At 37.1% G+C, this 24,916-nt stretch overlaps 1 pseudogene; it reads right to left on the bottom strand.

The window, feature by feature from the left end:
* Positions 1-14,230: 14,230 nt before the first annotated feature.
* LOC108716114 overlaps positions 14,231-24,916 on the bottom strand; it is a 51,426-nt pseudogene continuing 40,740 nt past the window's right edge.

Below are 24,916 nucleotides of genomic sequence, written 5' to 3' on the forward strand. Positions count from 1 at the left end.
CGGAGGGTACGAAACGCGTAAGGTGGAACACATGGGGTCAGAATATACTAAAATATTTTTATAACTATGGGGCAAATTTACTAAAGGGCGATGTGACTAACAGTGACGTCATTTCGGGACTTCGCGGATTTACTAACGGGCGCTGCTGTAAAGTCGCTCGTGAAGGAGATAGACTGTAGTGCTACTTCGCACTCTAACGCCGGGCAAATTTTCGCTCTGGTGATTGGACGTAACAACGCAAATTCACTAAGATGCGGATTTTACTGAACGTTACCTCTTGCGCCAGACTTGGCGACGTGCAATAGAGTAGATAGGACTTCCTCAAAAAAAAATTGAACATTTTTCTAAGTCCCAAAAAATGCGGGCGACCTTTCAGTTTTTCAGGGTGATAGGCTGCAAAAGATTGTACCTGGCTTCCCCCTACATTTCCTAACATAGGGCACATAAACTATACAGTGGGCTCATGTGTAGGGCAATATAACACCTCTATTTTATTCTATTAAGGTTCACTGGGCTTGTGTAGTGTAATGTATTTGCTGCAACATATACATCAATTGAAACTTCGCTTTGCTTGCCGAATTAACGCTAACGAAACTTCGCCATCGTTCGGTGCCCTGGACACAACTTTGCATTTTAGTGAATTAGTGTTGTCCTGATGAATTTTCGCCTGGCGAAGTGTGGCAATGTGAGCGAAGCTGTCTCTTGCGAATTTCCACAGGTTAGTGAAGTTTCCCCTATATGTTTATTGAATACATTTTATGAATAACGTACCTTGGGACAAATTTCTGTTTTATGATTTACTACTGGGACACGTACTTGTGGTCTTGCTGCCGATTTTGGACTGACAGCATAGACTCCCCCTCTTTATATAAAAGTATTAATGTAAATGCATAAAAACTTATTTTACTATATACTGGTATCATATGCTCGGGACCTGGGGGTTTCTGGATAATGGATCTTTCTGTAATTTGGATCTTCATACCTTAAGTCTACTAGAAAATCATCTAAACATGAAATAAGCCCGATAGGCTGGTTTTGATTCCAATAAGGATTAATTATATCTTAGTTTGGATTAAGTACAAGGTACTGTTTTATTGTTATAGAGAAAAAGGAAATTGCTTTTTAAAGTGTGGATTACTTGGATAAAATGAATTCAGTGGGACAGTCTCTCTGTAATACAGAACTTTCTGGATAAGGGGTTTCTGGATATTGGATCCATACCAATATTATAAGTGTCACATGCCAATATATTTAAGCAACATTAGCAAGGACTTCATCTAGACCCTTTAAAATAGACCCTGCAGCTACTTGAGCAACTGTTGCTGTTGTTACAGAACATGTATTACAGGTATGGGACCTATCATCCAGAATGCTCAGGACCTGAGGTTTTCCAGATAATGGATCTTTCTGTAATTTGGATCTTCTTACGTCTACTAGAAAATCATGTAAACACTAAATAAACCCAATAACCTGGTTTTGTTTCCAGTAAGGATTAATTATATCTTAGTCTGGATCAAGTACAAGGTTTTGTTTTATCTTTACAGAGAAAAGGGAAATCATTTTTAAAAATGTGGATTATTTGATTATCATAGAGTCTATGAGAGACGATCTTTCCATAATTCAGAGCTTTATGGATAATGGGTTTCAGGATAACGGATCCCATACCTGTATAGGAAATAATGTACGTCTGCTTGTAAATGCAAAAATACTAGAAGTAACTTCAGACTTCCTTTACCTGCATACATTCACTTACTCTGTGGGGACTGCTAATAACTTCAATCTAATCTCTAATTATACTTTTCCAGTGCATGATGGTGTGATCTGAAGACCAAAAATTTATAAATTAAAGTTTTGTCTATTGCATTTTTTTCCCTCGACCTTGAAAACTAGTAATTAGGCCCCTAGATGCTAGCAAAACAATTGCATGCCAGGAGTGTGGCCCATTTACTTATTACTTGGCCCTAGAACCTAAACACACTCAACCAGACTGTCTGTGTTGAAAGACCAAGGGCAACTGGATGAAATTGGATTCATTTTATGCCACCTGTTTGTATGTACAGTCTAAAGATTAGGGGTTCAATACACTAACGATTTGTTGCAACTTATGGACACTTCTTAGTCGGTGCTATCTTCAATATATCAACTGACTCGGTGTGAAGTGGAAGCCAATATGGAAAGAAACGAAGATACACTCAGACAATAAATGCAGTGTACAAAAAGTACCTCCAAACTTTTATTGGTGCGGAGTACACAAAGGTGCGGAGTATTGGTGCAGAGTACACAGAGGCCTCACTCCTCTGACGCATTGATTGTCTGAGTGCATCTTCTTTTCTTCCCATATTGTATGTATATCATGCTGCCTATATTGATAAGATGAACTCAAGTCCATTCCCATGTTGAGAGTAAGTGGTGTCAGTTCCTGAATGTTAACCCATAGTTACCATTTTTTTGTTTGCACGCTCTATGCATTAGATACAACTAGACTAAAGCTGCACAGGTTTGGATGATTTCATCTGGGCATGTAGGCTGGGTTGGACCTTCCTGCAATTCTGTTGGATCCCAAATGATCTGTTTTGTATGTAAACTATAAAGCTCATTTACCACCGCAAGCACAGTTGGCCAATTAGCAGTTTTCCCAGCAGGGAGTTGTGTGAAAGGTACTTGCATCAAAATGTACTCTCCACATCCTGACCAGGAGATATCTCGAGGGTTCTCATAGTAGTGCCCTGTGCCAATCACTGCTTTGCAGTTGCGCCAAATGAATAGAATGCACAATTCACAAAAACACTGATCCCCATGAATGATGCCAGAAAAATATTTGGGGCAGTTCAATTGCAGCAGACTCAACATCCCTTTGCTTCCAGGATGACACTGGAATTCTGGGGAAAAAACAAGGCAGTTGCACTTAAAAATGCACTTTGCTCACTGTACTTGAGGTCGTAAATCAGCACTGCCGTCTATCAATGCATTATGATCGTGGGGGGAATTGCTACATTGTACCAACATACTTGTAAGTTCTACTGGTATTCTATTGATTAGCAAATACAGGTATTGGATCCATTATCCAGAAACCAGTTATCCAGAAAGTTCAGAATTATGTAAAGGCCATCTTCCATAGACTCGATTTTATCCAAAAATTCCAAATTTTTAAAAATCATATAATTTATCTCTGTATTCATAAGACAGTACCTTGTACTTTGTCCATACTAAGATCTAATTAATCCTTATTGGAAGCAAAACCAGCCTATTGGGTTTATTGAATGTTTACATGATTTTCTAGTAGAAGGTGTGAAGATCCTAATTACAGAAAGATCCATTATCCAAAAAACCCCAGGTCCCGAACATTTTGGATAACATGTCCCATACTTATACAGGTTTTACCTAGGCATTACCTGGTTTACCAGTACCACTGCCTGTAAAGGGTACACTACACAATCAGGAGAAATACCTGAAGTTGCTGGTGCATTAACATGAGCCTAAAGATGCTGCTATGAATCCCTCGCATGTGTGCCTGTAGGCATTACCTATTATTTTAAAAGATTTCCTGTTCTATTTGTGTAAATCACACGCTAATATTTCCCAAGCAATGTACTAATGACAACTTCTGAATCCAGCCTTTGTGTGCCATTATGCAATCATTTGAAACAATGATGAGTTTTATATCTTTGTACCTGTAAACTTAGACTTCACCGCCACCAAGTTCTTAAATAGCTTCTATCATATCATATGTACAATAAAATCTCCCACCACCCAAGATGACTTGGCCTGCAGTCACAGCTGCACGCTATTGCTTCTCAGTTAGACAATAAGACCAGGAATTAAAAAGAAATGGAGCAATAAATTACTATCAACACAAGCCTAAATGCTTTTTCAAGGTGAAGCATAAGCCTTTAGCATTTTTGCAATGGCAGAAGACAAATAATTCCAATTGTAGCCCACAAGATAGAATGCCAAACATGTTTCCTCTACTTAGATCGGTTGTGCCTCGGGCATTTTTTAAGTTAGAACTGCATTGTTCCAGGGAAACTGTAGCCTGGATACTTGTAGGAGTCCTATAAATGCCCATAAATATAGCGCAAAAACCTACATTCCTAATTTTGTAAGGTCTTAAAATTGAGAAAGCCTAAACAGGGTCCTTCTACTGGAGACTTTTTTTTTTACACTTTTTTAGTTCAGTCTTTGTAGATTAATCTTTGTAAAATACCCTTCATTTTATAACAACCTTAGAGATTTATACAAAATTGCCTTAATAGTCACCCTGCTATAGTAGTATTACCCCAAATCTTGATAGACATGAAAATACTGAAGATAAAACCAACACATCACTTAGGGGCAAATTTACTTAAGGTCGAATATCGAGGGTTAATTAACCCTCGATATTCGACTGCCGAATTGAAATCCTTCGACTTCGAATATCGAAGTTGAAGGATTTACCGCAATTCGTTGGATTGGATTTTAATCCATCGATCGAACGATTTTTCTTCGCCCAAAAAAAAGATAGCAAAGCCTATGGCGACCTTCCCCATAGGCTAACATTGACTTCGGTAGGTTTTAGGTGGCGAACTAGGGGGTCAAAGTTTTTTTTTTAAAGAGACAGTACTTCAACTATCGAATGGTTGAATAGTCAAACGATTTTTAGTTCGAATCGTTCGATGCGAAGTCAAAGTCGTAGTCGAAGGTCAAAGTAGCCCATTTGATGGTCGAATTAGCCAAAAAAAACATTCGAAATTCGAAGTTTTTTTCCTCTATTCCTTCACTCGAGCTAAGTAAATGGGCCCCTTAATGTCCAGTAAGTTCCAGGAATTTTTAGTACAACGTAGAGAGTTAGAGTTGGACAGCAGTTGGATCAGTAGCTGGACTGGAATCTCCTGCAAACACTGGATATCTCATCAAGACACCACTACTCATCAATACGTCTATAAAATAACAGATTATACCATTTAACTATTTATGCTTTATTTGATTGCCTTCTTTTTCTTTCTCTCCTCTATACTTCTGCACATATCCTCTACACTCCAACATCCATCAAACTATCCTGACATTGTAATCTTCTCTTCACTGCTCCCATCGCCCTCTCTCAATATAAGCACACTGTCTTGCATTGCTGAATCTCTTATCTCCTCTCAACCCATCAAACAATACAATACTCGCATTGTCAAGCCAGTACCCTCTCTGCCTTTCTCATGTGCCCTCTGGAATGCACTACCAATCTGCAATAAACTCACAGCAGTCCATGATCTCTTTATATCCAAATTTCTTCACCTTCTGGCTATCACTGAAACATGGCCCTCTCCCACCGACACCGCTTAGTCACACCCTTAGATCGGGAGGCCGTCATGGCCGCGGGGTTGGATTTCTTCTCTCCCCCAAATATAGGTTTCAAATTCTAACCAAATCAACTTCTCTCTTGTTCACTTCTTTTGAAGTCCACAGCATACATTAGTTTTCTCCAATCTCTCTGTGTGTTGCTGTCGTATATTGCTTCCCTGGTCCCTACTCTAGGGCATCTGATTTCACATAAACTGTTTAACAACGGTCTTTCCAATGGCATTTAGAAAGAAGACAGAGGAGGTGGAAAAACAAAAATGAATCTTATAAATATGAAATTAATCTCGTAAAAATACACATTATAATACTGTAAAAAAAACTACGGTATTATTTAAGCACAAATTACATTTACATATTTATACATTACACTATAATTTGAATTATATTATAACATAGGTGTAACGAGGAATAATTTAAAAATGGTAGTATTTCCCTACTTCCTGTTTCTCCTGTTGTCCACATGTATAGCCTTATAGCAGTATGACAGCATTGCTTTCACCAGTATATATATATATATATATATATATATATATATATATATATATATATATATATATATATATATATATATATATATATATATATATATATATATATATATATATATATATATATGTTGTCAGTAGTACAAGATGTATTAGCCCTAAAGCTGTAAGTGTGACAGAACAGAAGCATCTATACAAGATTCCTTTACAAAGTACTGTATGTCCTGAAAGCTTTATGTGTTGTAATCTGTAGCTCCCCACAACTAAATGTATGAAATATCAGGTAGTATTATGTTCTGGTGAAACTCTGACATAAACAGCATCTGACATTACCAGCTTCCATTCAGATAGATCTTCCTTCCTTTATTGTGACCCCCCAAAAATATAAACATTTATAGGACCTTCACAAAATCCTGATGGGTCCACAGCATCAGGTGAAATAATGCATCACATCTACGAAGCCATTTAAACAATCACCCCATAAAAAATGATGATGCAAAAGTGCAAATACACAGCACATTTATAGCTATGTCACAACTACTCATGGGGCAGCCAAAAACACTTGTATCTATTATTTTTCATTATCATTATTTTGAAGGGATTAATGTTGCAAAGGCATGAAACTGCGCGATGTCTCAAATTCGGTAGCAATTTCATTTGCTATATCATCAACATTTAAAGGAGCACAATAGTGTATCAAACAACAGTATGAAAAACAATGGCGTGTACAGTGGAAAGAAAAATTGGAACCTGAAATAGGCAAGCTTTGGGGCTCCAGATACACTTTCAAAATTAATTCAATGTGAGAAATCACTTGTTATACTCTACCTTCCTGGTCCAAAGACAACAAGCCACACTTAACTGCCTTGAGAGGTTGGGTGGGACTTTCTATGTATTTGTAGCAATAAAGAATCAACTATTTTGGGATTCAGACAAATCCGGAATCTCTCACGAAGGATTTGGACGCATCCTGAATGGAAATTGAACCCGAATTTGTAAATATAAACGAGGGCAAGGATGGATTAAAAAGAATAATGTGCTATGCACACAGAAAAAAAATTTGATTTTCCTTGTTTGTTTGGCTAAAATTCATGTCATTTTTAGGGGCACATTAACTAAGCTCGAAGGATTAGAATGAAAAAAACTTTGAATTTCGAAGTTTGTTTTTGGCTACTTCAACCATTGAATTGGCTACTTCGACCTTTGACTACGACTTCGAATCAAACTAAAAATCGTTCGACTATTCGACCATTCGATAGTCGAAGTACTGTCTCTTTAAAAAAAACTTCGACTCCCTACTTCGCCACCTAAAACCTACCGAGCACCAACGTTAGCCTACGGGGACCTTCCCCATAAGCTTTCTAAACAATTTCTGAAAGTTCGATCTATGGATTAAAATCCTTTCGAATTGTTCGATTTGAAGGATTTAATCGTTCGAATGATTTTTCCTTTGATCGTTCGATCTAAGTAAATGCGGTAAATCCTTCGACTTCTATATTTGAAGTCGAAGGATTTTACTTAGATGGCGAATATCGAGGGTTAATTAACCCTCAATATTCGACCCTTGTTAAATGTGCCCCTAAGTGTTCCGGTTTGGTTTGGCCAGGCATTTGAATTCATCCAAATTCAAATTCTCCTGGGATTCAGCCAAATCCCAAACTCAATGAGGGATTCGGTGCATCCCTAGTTTTTCAGTCCATTTTGTTGCACAGGTGAAAAGTTGTCACGCCACATTATCTGTAAAAATAAAAACCATGTCAAGATAAGCTGAAGGTCAAATAAGCTACAGTGTACTGTATTTCCATATTATAAAGAAGGAAAACTTACTCAGACAATGCAGTAGAGCTCCCAAACAAAATATTATTTCATGTACTTTATAAGAAGTTCCAAAAGGTCTATAATATCTATTACTCAGAACACAAGGGAATAAAGTACTGTGAAGCTTAAGTTCAACATCAGTAGCCACCCTTTTATATTCAGCAGTACAAAGAAGCAACAGTTCCACTAGCAGACGTAGCCTAAGCCAGTGATTATACGGACAATGCCCCATGGTATAATATTACAGGCTATTTCTCAACATATCATGCAAGAAGGGACAAAAGATTCTGCTTCTTTGTACTAAACCTCTTTTGTAAAAGGAACCTATAATTACTTTTCTTTCTGATAATATAGTTTATCATAAAACAGTCTTGAGTACTGTAGTGTACAAAAGAAACCATAATTAAGAGTTACGGCTTGGTCCATTTCCCACTCAAACCTAAGAGGGCTTGAGGACAGGAGAAAAATATTGTTTAGTAAAATGTAAAATGATGACATTGCACTGTTGACCATGGATATATTTGTTTAAATATGTATATTTAATCTAATACACACATGCACACAAGTATTCCTGTTTTTAAGTTTTCTTAAAGGGATACTGTCATGGGAAAAAACATTTTTTTCAAAATGAATCAGTTAATAGTGCTGCTCCAGCAGAATTCTGCACTGAAATCCATTTCTCAAAAGAGCAAACAGATTTTTTTATATTCAATTTTGAAATCTGACATGGGGCTAGACATATTGTCAATTTCCCAGCTGCCCCAAGTCATGTGACTTGTGCTCTGATAAACTTCAATCACTCTTTACTGCTGTACTGCAATTTGGAGTGATATCACCACCTCCCTTTCGCCCCTAGCAGCCAAACAAAGGAACAATGGGAAAGTAACCAGATAGCAGCTCCCTAACACAAGATAACAGCTGCCTAAGGGCTAGTCCACACGGGGAGATAGCGGCGCGTTTGCGGTCGCCGCGACCGGCGCAGGCGACAGTTTTGTATGGGCGCCTATGTAAAAACGCCTGTGCTAACCACACGAGGCGATGCGCTTTTCAACAGTCGCCTGAAAAAGCCTGGCGAGGCATTTTCAGGCGACTGTTGAAAAGCGCATCGCCTCGTGTGGTTAGCACAGGCGTTTTTACATAGGCGCCCATACAAAACTGTCGCCTGCGCCGGTCGCGGCGACTGTCGCGGCGCTTTGTCGCCGCGACCGCAAACGCGTCGCTATCTCCCCGTGTGGAATAGCCCTAAGAGATCTAAGAACAACACTCAATAGTAAAAGCCCATGTCCCACTGAGACACATTCAGTTACATTGAGAAGGAAAAATAGCAGCCTGCCAGAAAGCATTTCTCTCCTAAAGTGCAGGCACAAGTCACATGACCAGGGGCAGCTGGGAAATTGCCAAAATGTCTAGCACCATGTCAGATTTCAAAATTGAATATAAAAAAATCTGTTTGCTCTTTTGAGAAATGGATTTCAGTGCAGAAGTCTGCTGGAGTAGCACTATTAACTGATGCATTTTGAAAAAAACATGTTTTCTGATGACAGGATCCCTTTAATGAAAGAGGTCAATGAAGGCATATATTTACAGTATTTACAAAAGCCATTAACACATATCTAAAGAAATAATACACATACAAAACAAGTTACACTACATGGAATGTATAGCAAATATTTTCAAAGCCAATTACAAATATGGATATGTTGGATCTAAATCCTCTTCCTCCCTGATACTCATCCTTCAATTGGGTCTGGAATCTATGCCGTCACTGCAGGAACTCCAACTCACTGACTAACGTAACCTATTCAATTAACCTAAACCAATGTGGTAAGCTGCTCATAACCTGTTCGCAAAAACCAACAGATTCTCATTTTATCTTTGCTTTGTTTTGTATGCAGCCATAAGGCCAATATCAAATGGATGTAAAACTTTCAGTAATTTATCACTGTATCATCATAACTTCCTTTGCCTTCTTTAATACTGTCTGCTAAGCACTGCCAAGTAGACATTTTAATTGGTAAAAGTAAAACCTTAACTTGGTCAAACGGGTTTGTAACTCCAAACAATTTGCATCTTTGCAAGACAGTAACTGCATGGAAAGTTATACTGTATGTACTTCTGGCTTTAATTTACCAATATCATTTATTACTAGTAACAGAGTCTTTAAAGGTCATCGTTGTTGTGTAAATCATTTATGGTTAATGAGCTATTTTTTTCATAAACACAGGGGGGAAAAAAATATTTTTAGCAGATAAAGCAATAGTTGGGAATAAGGTTAAGTAAGGCTAGTAATGCATTACAGCAGGTCACTTTCTTTAGAAATTGTGTTGCATAACTAGGCAATCAGCCTACATTTACTAATTCCGATCACAAACGACACAAAAAAATCATAATTTTCTTTATTCATAAATATACACATTTTGATAGAGACTATGGGGGTTATTTATTAAAGTCCAAATGCCAAAAACACGAAAAATGTGTGGATTTTTTTTTACTATAAAATCCGAACTTTTAGTAAAAAAAAAAAACACAAATTTTTCGGGATTTATTATACCCTGAGAATGGAAAAAGTCTGAATCCGAAAATCTGGCTTGGAGTGAAAAATCCAAAAAATTTGTACGATTAGTTTTTTTCGGGTTTTTCCGGCACATAACATTTTTTGGAAAGTTTACTGATAAATAAGCAGAAAAAACCTGTTCGGATTTGGTTGGAATAGTTTTCAGAAAATATTGCGATAAATTAGGACTATGATAAATGGGCCTCCCCCCTGTTTCATTACCTTTTCATGGTCACCATTCTGTTGACCATGGACATATCAATGGTATGTTATATAGTTATGTTTTATTACTATGGGGCAGATTTACATAGGGTCGAATATCGAAGTTAAATCCTTCAACTTCGAATATCAAAGTCAGAGGACTTAGCGCAAATAGTTCGATCGAACGATCAAACGAAAAATCGATTAAATGATTAAACGATTAAATCCTTCGAATCGTTTAATTCGAAGGATTTTAATCCATAGATAGAACGATTTTTCTTCGACCTAAAAAACATTAAAAAGCCTATGGGGACCTTCCCCATAGGCTAACATTGAGGTTCGGTAGGTTTTAGGTGGCGAAGTAAGGGGTCGAAGTTTTTTTTAAAGAGACAGTACTTTGACTATCGAATGGTCGAATAGTCAAATGATTTTTAGTTCAAATCGTTCGATTTGAAGTCGAAGCCGTAGTCGATGGTCAAAGTAGCCAAAAAAAATCATTCAAAATTCGAAGTATTTTTTATTCTATTCCTCCACTCGAGCTAAGTAAATGAGCCCCTATGTATATGTATGTATTCTAATATACACATGCACACAGGTATTCCTGGTTATAAGGGTTCTTAATGAAAGAGAGAGTTCAATCAAAGTAATGTGGAGTTTTCTGGATAATGGGTTTCTGGATAAGGTGGGAAGAGCAGCGTGGAGACAGGAATGTTTGAATTTTCAACTGCCCTTGGCCAAGGGGAGAGGACATTGCATCTGTGTGCTAAATAGGATGTGTTTGGAGCTTTCCTCTGTTGTGTCCTGATACAATTTAATTTATAAATGACTCAACATCCTTAAACACAGATCACAATGTATCTATATATAATACACATATGATATATAACACAAGCAAGTCTTCCTAAGGTAACAACACAATAACCACACAATTATACTGCACATATTTAAAGTCTTCAGGCTCTAAGGACTACATATAAAACTCAAGTCTAAAACATAAAAATCATTGTGAAACATTTCACAGATGTATAAATGGGATTCCCAAATCATAAAGTTTATTTATGACTGTTTGAGTGTTAACTAATTCTGGAGTTTATGGCAATGGGCACTTGATTACTTCAACTTTTCCAAGGAAACATCTGGAGTGTGAAAGGCTGATTTGCCATGCTGAAGGGTGTCACACACAAAATCATACTTTATTATTGGAATTCCAGTTTTAGGTCATGAAATTTTATGAAGAAGATGCAATCAGAAAACTTGTGGCAAATGTCTGACTTCATTTGCCTACAGATAGTATGTTATGCCTGATGTCCCAATATAAAATAAAATACCTGTAATATTTTCTTCGACTCAAATATTCTGTCCCCAAAGGCAGAATAAGAAACCCAATTTAAAGACAGTGTTGTTGTGCACTCTGCTTATATCTGACTGCATGCCTACCCAGACTTACTGGAAGTGAATTACAGGCTGATAAATAATGCCTGTAAATAATTTTAAATAATTTAAATTAGATTTTCGAGATTTATCATACTCTGACCATTTAAAAATGCGAATTTGACTATCCGCCACCTAAAACCTGCTGAAGTGCTGTTTAAGTCAATGGGAGAGGTCCAGGGATCCATTCTGAGTTATTTGCAGCCTTCCTGACATTCAAGTTTGAAGTTCCTGCAAGTTTTATGGGGAGAAAATGCTTGAGTTTTTGAAATTCTAATCAAAATCGATTTGAATTAGATTCGAGTTTTCAGGTCGATTTCATTCATCTGAGTTTAAAAAGTTCTATTTTTTTTTAAATAAATTCCGGGAGTTTAGGAGAGTTTGTAAAAACTCACATGAATTCTAAATTTGACCTTTGATAATTGTGCCTATAAAAGTTAATTTTTGGAGTCTCCTTTATTTATATACCTGGCTTGTGCAGAACAACGGCATGGCCATGGCATAAAAAGGTGCGGTCTGGGTGCATCTTGCAGCTGGTGGGGCTGCAAGATGGCCGGCTGATTTGTCCGGCATTTTTGTTTGTCTTCAAACACTTTTTTCAAACTTTTCTAAGTTACTATATTATTTGATACATTCCTTATCTGTGGCCCTGCTGAGCAGAATCCTCAAGTTTCATTAAAGGCAGCTGTTAGAATTGATACAATAATTGTTCATATTCCAAAGATGCTGCTGAGAAATGTATCAATTGTAGCAAATTGTAACAGTTCAGAATCTGCACCTGGAATACTGAGCTGCCAGACTCAAACACCAGAGACAGGAACATTACACTTTAAAATTCAATTTTGGAAAAAGTAAAAAATAGAAAGCAATTGAAAAAAATACTTTATTTTTGTTGGGCAATTTGAAAAAAAGCTAACCTGGAAAAAAGAGCTTGGTTACTGTGGTGTGTAGCAGGCTGGAAATTGGAAGAATAGGAACGCTAATAATTGAAAATTGCCAGTTTGCTAGTTTATACATACTAAGGGGCACATTTACCTAGGGTCGAATGTCGAAGGTTAATTAACCCTCGATATTCGACCGTCGAAGTTAAATCCTTCGACTTCAAATATCGAAGTCGAAGGATTTAGTGCTATTCCTACGATCGAACGATCGAAGGAATAATCGTTCGATCGAACGATTAAATCCTTCAAATCGAACGATTCGAAGGATTTTAATCCATCGATCAAAGGATATTCCTTTGATCAGGTAATTGTTAGGAAGCATATAGGGCATATGGGGTAGGTTTTAGGTGGCGAACTAGGGGGTCGAAGAATTTTTTAAAGAGACAGTACTTCGACTATCGAATGGTCGAATAGTCTAACGATTTTTAGTCGTTCGATTCGAAGTCGAAGGTTGTAGTCGAAGGTAAAAGTAGCCCATTCGATGGTCTAAGTAGCCATATTCGACCATTCGAAATTCTAACTATTTTTCCTCCATTCCTTCACTCGAGCTAAGTGAATGGGCCCCTGAAGGTTATTTTGAATATGTATTTCTTCTTCAAGGGCTAGCATACCTAAAGGAAATAGTAAAAAGTTGCTGTACAATTATTTCTTTATGGTTTTGCTTTCTCCAACTTCTATACATGTTTTGCCATCTCAGATTACCTTTGACTAAGCAGCCTACATTCTTGCAGTCTACATTTACCCAAACTTTTAATAAAACTCCTATAGTGCTATATTCACTTCACTGCCGATATTACTGCACTAATACTTTCACAACTCCCATCGTATAGTCTAGCATTAAATCAAAATGGGAGTTGTAGATCAGCAACATATGGGGGCCTAATGTCAGCAAAAGCTACCCTACAAGAAGCAAGGTGGGTACTAGGAAATCATGTTGATGGCCAATTAGAACAGCAAAAACTGGGATAACAGGCAAAGCTATAGTAGAGATAAACCAGTACAGAGATAAAACAAAAAACCCTACATTGGCAGGGACATTTACTTACACCTACAGTGAACAAATGTATTAATAGGTTGTAAATACCCATCTTTTGCATGCGGTTTTATATTTTCTAACCCTCATCTACTACGACGTTTGCAATTACTGGATGTTTGGGGAATGGACTTCACATGGAAAGTTGGAACTGTAGGGCAGGGACAGGCAGTAAAATATTGTGTCAAACTATCTGATGTAAAAAATGAAAAAATTACAATGGGCTTTTTGCCGATAACACTTTTAAACAAGATATATACTGTTTTTCTAATCCCAAAGAAAAGCTATGAAGATCCAAATTCCGTTATCTGGAAACCCTCAGGTCCTGAGCATTCTGGATAACAGGTTCCGTACCTGTATTAATAAATAGTCGCATGGTGCAGACTGCAAGACTGCAAGTGTGCAACAAACAGCTCAGTGTTCATAAAGACTGTGAGTAAACATACAAAAGGAAGGAATGAGAAAGTGCCAACAATGCAAATGTTTAATGTCCGTTCCTCAAACAAACCTCTTTATTAGCAGAAGTCATTGCTGATGCCTCATCACAGTACTTTAAAGGAACGGATTTCTTCCCGAGATCTTTGTAGCACTAGAAAAAATGTATAACGATAATGAAAACTATCAGCTTAGAGCATACATGGCAGTGATAAGCACACCTAATTGCTAATGGCACATCTGAAAATGCTCAAGTTACCTTTGCCTTTGTGTTTGGAGTAACCAGGATGCATTTCTTCAACCTTTAAAATAAAGGAATATTATTAATTTAGCAAATAATACACTTCAAAACGTTAAACCAAGCGATTGACAGAATAGGATAACACGAAACTGGTCAATGCACTCAGTATTAAAGGGGTGATTCACCTTTAAGTTAGCCTTTAGTGTGTTGTAGAATGGCTAATGCTAAGCAACTTTTCAATTGGCCTTCATTTTTTCTTTTTAATACCTTTTGAATTATTTCCCTACTTCTACTGACCCTCTCCAGCTTTCAAATGGGGGTCACTGACCCCCATCTAAAAACAAATGCTCTAGAAGGCTACAAATGTAATGTTATTGCTACTTTTTATTACTAACCTTTCCTTTTCAGTCCCTCTACTATTCATTTGCCAGTCTCTTATTCAAATCAATGCTGGGGTTGGACCCTAGCAACCAGTTTTCAAACTATTAATAAAGAATGAAAACCAACTAAAAATTGTTTAAGAATATCATGCTCTGCATCATACTAAAAGTTAATTTAAAATGTGAACAACCCCTTTAAGCTCTTTGTTAGTGAACTGGTAGCAATGACTGGGCTAAACAGAACCAAACAACCTCTACTGTTTTGCATTAAATAAACGGGAAAGGATCAGGTGTTGGCAGTGGGTGTTTAGATTGTCATTCAGATCCCACTATGTGAACTACATATTTTTAGAATACTCTATGACCATTAATAGTAACACAATACATTTAGTTGCAATTGTGCAATCATATTTCTATTAAATAGAGTTTCCATCTGAATTTAAACTAAACAAAAAGCTAATTTGATTTTGCAATACTCAAAGGAATACAGATATGAATTAAATGTCATGAAGTCAGAGCACATGCCCTGCGTGATGTTTATAGAAAGAAGGAAGTTCATGTGCTCAAAGTGTTTGGCAATGGTGACAATGCTTCTTACTCAATGATGATTTCAGTGTAATTTTAACTTGGGAAACCCCCCCCCCCGCACTCCTTAATCCCTCCATGTTTACAATTATCAACCAAATATACAATGGTTATAATTATCTTAAATCTACTATTACGTAAGGTGGCTAAATAATAATATATTTAATATAAATATTAAACTCAAGGGTTTGTGTGTAGGCTTGGGATGCGTTTCAAACATACATTTGCAATTTTGCAGGCAGTTGTTGTGTTTAATCTAATGTGAAAAGGAAGAGAGAAGGGAAGCTACAAACTCCTCATTTATTGTGCAGAGTTCCAATAGATTTGATCTGTCTACCACAGGCAGAACAATGAAAGCAAATCTTTGACTATTTCCTATGTGTTACTGCACTGCAGCAAATCTGGCTACTGTTATTAAACAAGACCAGCTTAGTTTTAAGGGTTTTAGAAAAGTTTAATTTCAAAATAATTAACATGCAACTCTTAGGCCAAGAGCACACGGAGCAGATCCATTCTGTGCACCATCTCAAATGGTTTGGATTAGATCCACCTGTGTGGAGGCATCTTCAGACTATGCGCAAGTGGAAGTGGCTCAGATGCATGGAGCAGGATCACGGAGCAGATCTACTTCTCTCAGCCTGCAAATATAAGCAGGCTGAAAGCAGAGGAGTCTATGCTCCGGATGCCCTTGGCATAAGCCCATTCAATTTATGATTGCACAGATCTCTATGATTGAACAGAGATTTACAGTTGGTACAGTGTCATTGAACCATGTTTGTCTCTTAAATTTACCCCCCTCCCTTTTTGACAGATGCTCATTCAAGAGTTAATGTAAAAGAGGTGTATAAATATCATCTGAATACCCGAAAAATAAATATATATATATATATATATATATATATATATATATATATATATGTTTTACACAGATATACCGGACTCCACAAATTGAAAGGAAACCTTAATTGTGTAATGAACCTTTCCCCCCCCCCCAACAGTGCAATGCAACCCCTCCCTCACCTAGTTACATTGTAAACGGCTGGATTCTGCTTTCCTATCTGTGTACCACCCGTTATGGAAAGACAAGGGACTTCAAATCCCACAATTCATGACTTCACAATAAAACAAGGTAAGGGAGGGATGCATTACACTGTGAGCCTAAGTGGTGGGTATCTGGTCCCACTGAGCACAGAAAGATAGTCTTCATGGTTTCCTTTCAATCTGTGGAGAAAAAAAAATTGGGATGATCACCATTCAATTGATTAAAACACGTAACTCTAATTTCCCCTGCTCTAATTTCCACTGCAGGTATAACATATGAGCATATATGCTGCTTTAAAAAAGGCTTTGCATAGCTAGAGATGCCTCTATCATATGTATTGTTCAGACAAGCAGGAGCTTATTTCTTTTGTGTTTTTGTTTGTTCTGTTTTCTGATCACCCTGACTGACAATGTGGTGAGACCTGTTTGCACCACATATACATGGTGCCCCTGTCTTGAGAACTGTTTGCTAAATGTGGTTTCTCATGCTGATAACCCCCACAGTATCATACTATAACCCCCACAGTATCATTGTGTAGATTACTTCTGTCAATTCCTTCAACTCTTGGTACAGTAATAACTATATGTGTAACAATTTTGCATCCCTTAGAACCAACTCCTGGATTCACAGAGCTCTTGTTGCTGTGGTATTTTACATTAATATGGCACAACCAAAACTTTCTTGTGCTTGCTGGTGCTCCCTAGTTTGCAAACCTGAATGGTTCCCCCATGATATCCACTGCACGCTCCTTTTGAATACAACACTGCCCATGCAGGAAACATTCAAAAGAATACACCGCTCCTTTCATATTATTCTAGGAGCACAAATAGTTGTGCCTTTAAACACAAACAGTGGCACAAGGTGCAATAAAACTTAGCAATTTAGCACCAGTATTTTGCACTTTGCACCATGCCTGGTGATTTTAAATGAGGTCTATGGTCTCTAAATCTACTTATACTGTGGTCCACTTTATATTGCCTTGAAACAATCAAATAGAGGGAAAAAAAAATTCAACCTCCAGCTGGGGGGTGTGGTATCCCCATCTTTTCAACGTTTTATTGAATAATACAAATACAAGATCTCTGGTTAGGGGGCTCCTATCACTCTTCCTTTGGTGCAAAACATTCAGCAATCACATGCAACAAGCCTAAATTTCTATTCCCAGTTTTGTGGTATTTTAACTTTGGTAATGTTGTGCATGCCATGCATATTTGTATTATCTAATACAGCATTTTAATAGATGGTGGTGCACACCAATTAGAGATTGGAATGCTTGTCTCTATTCATTGTTTTAAGGACAGCATAAGCATCTATACTGGGAATGAACACTGAGCCAGATCAATATATTTCAGTCAATGTTGATTTGATACAGCAACAACAACTATGCATCAGTCCTGCTTTTTTAGGTACAACATGGCATATTAGGTTAACCAGTTCTCTAAATATCAGTGATAATAAGCTGCTTTTATGACCAATTAATTTATAATGGAAATGTTTATAAAGTCTGATTCTCTCAGTTAATACAAAGCTTGAATTTGGATCTCACAAAGCTTCATTACAAACCTTTGCAAATACAAACATGCGGTTTATCCATGCAGACTTCGAACACATCGGCCTAAAATGATCTTGTAATTTGAGTTTTCAGTATGATATGGGCATGTATTTTGAAACAATCTCACTGAAGAAGAGAAACGTTTAAGGAAACCTAGTAAAATGTATATTTGCCATGAGCAAATGCAGCAAAGCCTCTTGTAGGGTTGCAGTTGGAGGATTCCCAAAAAGTGTGGCAGCAACTTTCCTTATACCCTGCTGAGAAACCAGCAGGGTATAAAAATGGATAAATATAATAATATCTACAATAAATATAACTAAATAATAATATTTATTTATACAGGTATGGGACCTGTTATCCAGAATGCTCGGGACCTGGGGTTTTTCGGATAATGGATCTTTCCATAATTTGGGTCTTCATGTCTTAAGTCTATTAGAAACTAATTTTAACATAAAATAAACCCAATAGGCTGGTTTTGCTTCCAATAAGGATTAATTATATCTTAGTTGGGATCAAATACAAGCTACTGTTTTAAAATTTGGATTATTTGGATAAAATGGAGTCGATGGGAGACAGCCATTCCATAATTCGGAGCTTTCTGGATATCGGGTTTCCGGATAAGGGATCCTATAACTGTAATTATAACAATAAATATTTATTTATAATATTTTCACATTTCTGTAAAATGTAAATGTTATTGTATGCTCCTTTTTGCCTGTAACATACTGATAAAACCTTGCTCACAGCATCCATGTTAGGAAGGCATTGTCAGAAAAATTGTAGGAATGAACAGAAATGGAATGATTATTAAAATGTATTCATAAAACAACAATGTGATCCGATTAAAATTTGTAATGATAGTGATTACTGGTTTACCGGGATAATGTGAACTGAATCATTTTAAAAAGTAATTTTGAGCTAACAAAGAGCTGCTCCTTTAAATCACTATGCAGGTATGGGACCTGTTATACAGAATGCTCGGAACCTGGGGTTTTCCGGATAATGGATCTTTCCGTAATTTGGGTCTTCATGCCTTAAGTCTACTAGAAATTCATTTAAACATTAAATAAACCCAATAGGCTGGTTTTGCTTCCAATAAGGATTCATTATATCTTAGTTGGGATCAAGTACAAGCTACTGTTTTATTATTACAGAGAAAAAGAAAATCATTTTTAAAAATTTGAATTATTTGGATAATTCGGAGCTTTCTGGATATTGGGTTTCTGGATAAGGGATGCTATATCTGTACAAGAAAAGCCATGTATGCACTAAATAAGCAATAAGCAACAACTAAAGAATTATTGGAGACTAATAATTAGGTGATGGACTTTGGTGGCTTATTTAGCAAATAGAAAAAACAAACTGTGAGAAAAAACAACTTCAGACTGCAAAACAGTAGGACAGTGTGTGCACATGACTTTTTATTACTCCGATGATTCATTTTCAGGAGGAAAATCATCCAATTGAAGAGCTGTGTGAGTCAAGTTAAGGTGTCAGGGTGTTATCCAGGCTGATCGTTTTCCTTTTGGTATTAAATATAGACATCTGTTTTTAGTACCTAACCTTAACTATAGTTTGCCATTGGAAATTTCATTAGTCAGAGACAGAAACAACCTCTTTTTATGAGCAGATAACTATGTACAATGTTGAACAAGTTGTCTCCTTGTTTTGAAACATTGCTATGCTTTAAGCACATTTACAAACTAATCTAGAATTAGGTGGTTATTGAGGGTTCAAAAAAAGGAAGGAAAAGACCTATATAAAAGCTAGATAAACAAATACAGTTGGAGAGAAAGATGTTTGGAAAGGGAAAAAAGATATGGAAGGCCTCAGACTTTTAGGGCTCAGCAGGACAGGTTTAAACATTTCATCTGACACTGAATCATGTTGGTCAGTACAATATGCATCAGCCTCTTCACTTCCTTCTGCCTTGACTATTTTGGCTGTTGCAACAAAGAGAATATGAGGAAAGTTATCATATAAAACATTATCTTCAGGTTGGCCTTCGAGATACCATATGGCAGGATCAGGGGCGATCCTGGAGGGGGTCGAGGGAGGGTACACAGTGTTGTCGGCGGAGGGGTCCAGGATGCTGGCGCAGAAGAGCCAAATTTCCGGTTTGAAAACCGGAAATTCGGATCTTAAAGTTACCAGCTAAAGGTACCAGTTTGTCACCTCTAGTAACTAGTTGGGCGCTGTTACCTAAGGTGAGTTTTTGCCTGGGCAGGATTCAAATAAGAAAGCAAAACCTCTATAAAAGCTAGACAGAGAAAATGGGAGAGAGAAAGGAGATGTTTGGAATAAGAAAAATATTTATGCCTCGTGGTTGGTGATCAACATGTTATTCACCAACGCCTTGGATGTTGCGATCAGTAGCTACAAAGCAGGTTCTTATTTTTGAATTACTGGTTTGGAGACAAGTTTTGGTTGCATAAAAACCAGATGTACTGCCAAGCAGAGCCTCTTGTAGGCTGTCAGTCCACATAGGACCGACCAAATAGCTAATCAATCAATATTCTGCAGATTTCCTGATGACAAGTACTAGGCACTGTTATTACAGAACTTCTTTACTTTAAATACAGGTATGGGACCTGTTATCCAGAATGCTTGGAACCTGGGGTTTTTTGGATAATGGATATTCATAACTTAAGTCTACTAGAAAATAATGTAAACATTCAATAAACCCATTAGGCTGATTTTGCCTCCAACAAGGATTAATTATATCTTAGTTTGGATGAAGGAAATCCTTTTTAAAAATTTGGATTATTTGATTATAATGGAATCTATGAGGCAAATTTACTTACCTCTGAATTTGCGCCAGCGTTGCCTTCACCGCACTTCCCCAGGTGTAGATTTGCTAGGGCTGCGCAAATTCACGAAGATCCAAAGTTGCGGACAAGTTACCGATCGTTTGTGAAGTTGCGCTAGCGATGTTACAATCAGCGGTTCAAAGTTACATTTGCATATAGCGCGAAATAGAAGTTTGAATGGACGTATATGCTGCAGCAAATAATTAACACTACACAAGACCAGGGAAACTTAATAAAATTATATAGAGGTGTTCTAATGCCCTACACATGTGCCCACAGTATAGTTTAGGTGCCATATGTTACCAAATGTAGGGGGGAAGGTGGGCACCCTTATAAAAAATTGATCTTTTTCAACCTATTGCCCTTTAAAAAGTAAACAACGTCAGCGTTTTTTGGGGACAACATTTTCAACTTTTTTTTTTTCAAACTATATACTCGATTGCACTTCACCTGATCTGACCGTAGTAAATTTGCGTAGTTTCGCCCCTTCACCAGAGTGCAACTTCGCCACGCGTTAGGGTGCGAAGTTGCGCTAGTCTGTCTACTTTGCTAGTGAATTTTCGACATGTACACTGTGGCAAAATAACGTCACGCTGGTGAGTTTTCACTAAATTTGCCCCTATGTTCATTCCGTAATTCCAAACTTTCTGGATAACGATTTTCCGGATAACAGATCCCATACCTGTACTGTATTACACTCAAGCGCTAACACACATATATCAGTGGCTTTATAGGTTACAGGGCAAAACACTGATGATCTTAGAAGCAATAGAACAAGCATATTGGATGAAGTGTACAATAAATTTGATAGAACTTTTGCTGTTGAATTCAAAACCTGTTTCTAACTAGAGGGTATCAGTTATAGGAGAATATATGTACTTAATAAAATGGCTGACTAACATGCATTGCTTTGATTTTACTTATTCAGTGATAGTAAGTGACATACTGAAACAGAATTGTGTCTTTAAAGTGGCTTAAGCCTGTTTATGGGGTCCATAAAGATGGACACAAATGTCCAAGCCTGGGGCGGCATACTGCCTAGCTGCATATGAATTGATTCTGAAGCACTGGGGCCACGCAAAAAATCTGATAGTTCTTTAAATCTCATGTGCACCAAATCCCCAGTGCTCTGGAACCAAATAATGAAACCTGTGGTTGTGCAAGTGAAGTGGGGGTGAAGAACAGTGATGGGGCTGTGTGGCCTAAGGGCATTACATTTATAAATCCAGGCCTGGCTGGAGGGAGGGGGGATTAGCGGTTTGCTTGCTTTCTATCCACCCCTTAAAGTTCTTTATTTTGTGCTTGAAGACAATATAGAGGACCTGTGATCAAAAAACGCTTGCTTAAGTATTGATTCCTTAGATACAATGTGGTGTAATTTCAGAAAAAAATAGCAGACCCATTGTGATCTGTTTTGTACATATTTTGGAAATCCCATCATGAATGCAACTTTTAGTAAACTGACCCTAGCAAACAGGAAGTTGAATTTCAGATTTTGTAAACATGACTTACTAAATCAAAACATTACAAAATATTAGGGACTTACTGCAGAGCACCATCTGCCCAATAAGTAATACTGTAGAGGGTCTTGTGGATCTAGTTCTATTGCTTTATCCAGATGCTCCTGAAAAACAAACCTCCGATGAGAACAATGAAGTTTGTTCGCCACAAAAGTCAATGGAAGAATGTGTTTCTCCCTCTGATACATTTTACTACGACCATAAACTACAAACAAGAGATAGGTTATGTATGAGGAAAATAATGAAAACCAGCAATAGGTTAACAGAAAAAGATACCGAATTGCCCCACCCCCTTGTTGCTGTTCCACACAGTCCTTAGGCTCACAGTGTAATGGAAACCCTCCTTTGTCTTGGTCCATTATAAAGTATTGGATTCTATGACTAGAAGTTCCTGTGATTGGTGGGTTTTGCACACATTTTATATAAAGCAGAGGGACTTCAAGTCCTAAAATCCATCACTTTAGGAAGGAACAAGACATGGGTGGGATTGGACCACTCTCGCCAGCCTAAGGATTGTTGGGAAATGGTTCATCATTGGAGTAATTCTTCAATCTGCGGAATCAAGTATGTCTGTGTAAAAAAGCTTTTTGTAAGTTCAGATAGTGTTTATTCACCTAATGCGCTTAAAAGGGTTGTTCACCTTTAAATTAACTTTAAGTATGGCATAGAGAGTGATATTCTGAGACAGTTTGTAACTGGTTTTCATTTTTTATTATTTGTGGGTTTTGAGTTATTTAGCTTTTTATTCAGCAGCTCTCATGTTTGCTGTTTCAGCAATCGGGTTTCTAGGGTCCAAATTACCCTAGCAACCATGCATTGATTTGAATAAGAGACTGGAATATGAATAGGAGAGGGATTGAATAGAAAGATGAGTAATAAAAAGTAGCAATAACAATCAGGGGCCGATTCACTAAGCTCGAGTGAAGGATTCGAATGAAAAAACTTCGAATTTCGAAGTATTTTTTGGGTACTTCGACCATCGAATTGGTTAAATTCGTTAGAATTCGAACGAAATCGAACAAATCGAACGAAAAATCGTTCGACTATTCAACCATTCGATAGTCGAAGTACTTCCCCTTTAAAAAAAACTTCGACTCCCTACTTCGGCAGCTAAAAGCTACCGAAGTCAATGTTAGCCTATGGGGAAGGTCCCCATAGGCTTGCCTGTGATTTTTTGATCGAAGGATTTTCCTTCGATCGTTGGATTAAAATCCTTCGATCGTTCGATCGCAGGATTAGCGCTACATCGAATTTCAATTCGAGGGTCGAATTTCGAAGTATTTTTAACTTCGAAATTCGACCCTTAGTGAATCGGCCCCTAAATGTGTAGCCTTACAGAGCATTTGTTTTTAGACGGGGTCAGTGCCCTCCATTTGAAAGCTGGAAAGATTTTAGGCAAATAATTTAAAAAACTAATAAAAATAAATTCTTAAAAAGTTTCTTAGAATTGGCCATGCTATAACATACTAAAAGTTAACTTAAAGGTGAGTCTCTCCTTTAAAAAGGGGTGGGTGGCCACCCTCCAGTCCTCCAAAACTGCAGGTGCCTTTACTCCTGCCCCCAATTGTGGCCAAAAGAGGTAAGGAAGGGAAGCAGTGATATTTGTAGGTGCTGGAGCTCACAGAGTGACAGGCCCCCCACACAGCAGCCCTGGACACCCCAGCCCAACACTGTTGGTATACGAAGGCAACCTCCAATTCTTTTTTTGGGTTTTATTCTTGATAATTTTTTTTCAACAGCTCTGGTTGCTACAGTCCCACATAACCTAGAAATGAGTCATTTGTATGAATGGCAGATTGGAAGGTTAATAGGATCTAAACATAAAGATTAAGAGTAATTAAAATTACAGGAAAGTAGCTTCAGGATTAATGCTCTCTATGGTTGCTAGGCAGCTCTGGCCACAACAGCTAGACAATATTCTACATTTCATGTTAAACAGAGGCATAATAGGAAGGAATATATATATATATATATATATATATATATATATATATATATATATATATATATATTGAAGGGCTTAGGCACACACTTACGGGGACACTAACCTGGGTGTGATATTCAGAAAAACTGTATATCCATAGAAAAATGCTGTAAGCACACCAGGATTTCTCAAACAATAAGTTATTTATTGGATCGACATTTCAGTTTTCACAGGGACCTTTGTCAAGGTAAAGGTCTCTGCAAGGACTATATATATATGAATTAAACATATACATTATATATATATATATATATATATATATATATATATATATATATATATATATATATATATATATATATATATATATATATATATATATATATATATATATATATATATACTTTTTAGGTAAGGTTTTATGAAACTGGAGTATAGTTTGTTTTACTACACAACTAAATAAATCCTGAATGGCATGGCAGATTTATGAATCATATTCTCCAATGACTGTTTTATTTTAATCTCTCCAACACAAAATCTGGATTTAGTCATGACAGAATAGCAAAATGTACCATTTATTTTTTATTTTTTTTTCAAGAAAAAAAGACTGATATTTCCAACCTGCAGTAAAAATAC

This window comes from Xenopus laevis, chromosome 5L (genome assembly GCF_017654675.1).
Source record: "Xenopus laevis strain J_2021 chromosome 5L, Xenopus_laevis_v10.1, whole genome shotgun sequence".
Lineage (NCBI taxonomy): Eukaryota > Metazoa > Chordata > Amphibia > Anura > Pipidae > Xenopus > Xenopus laevis.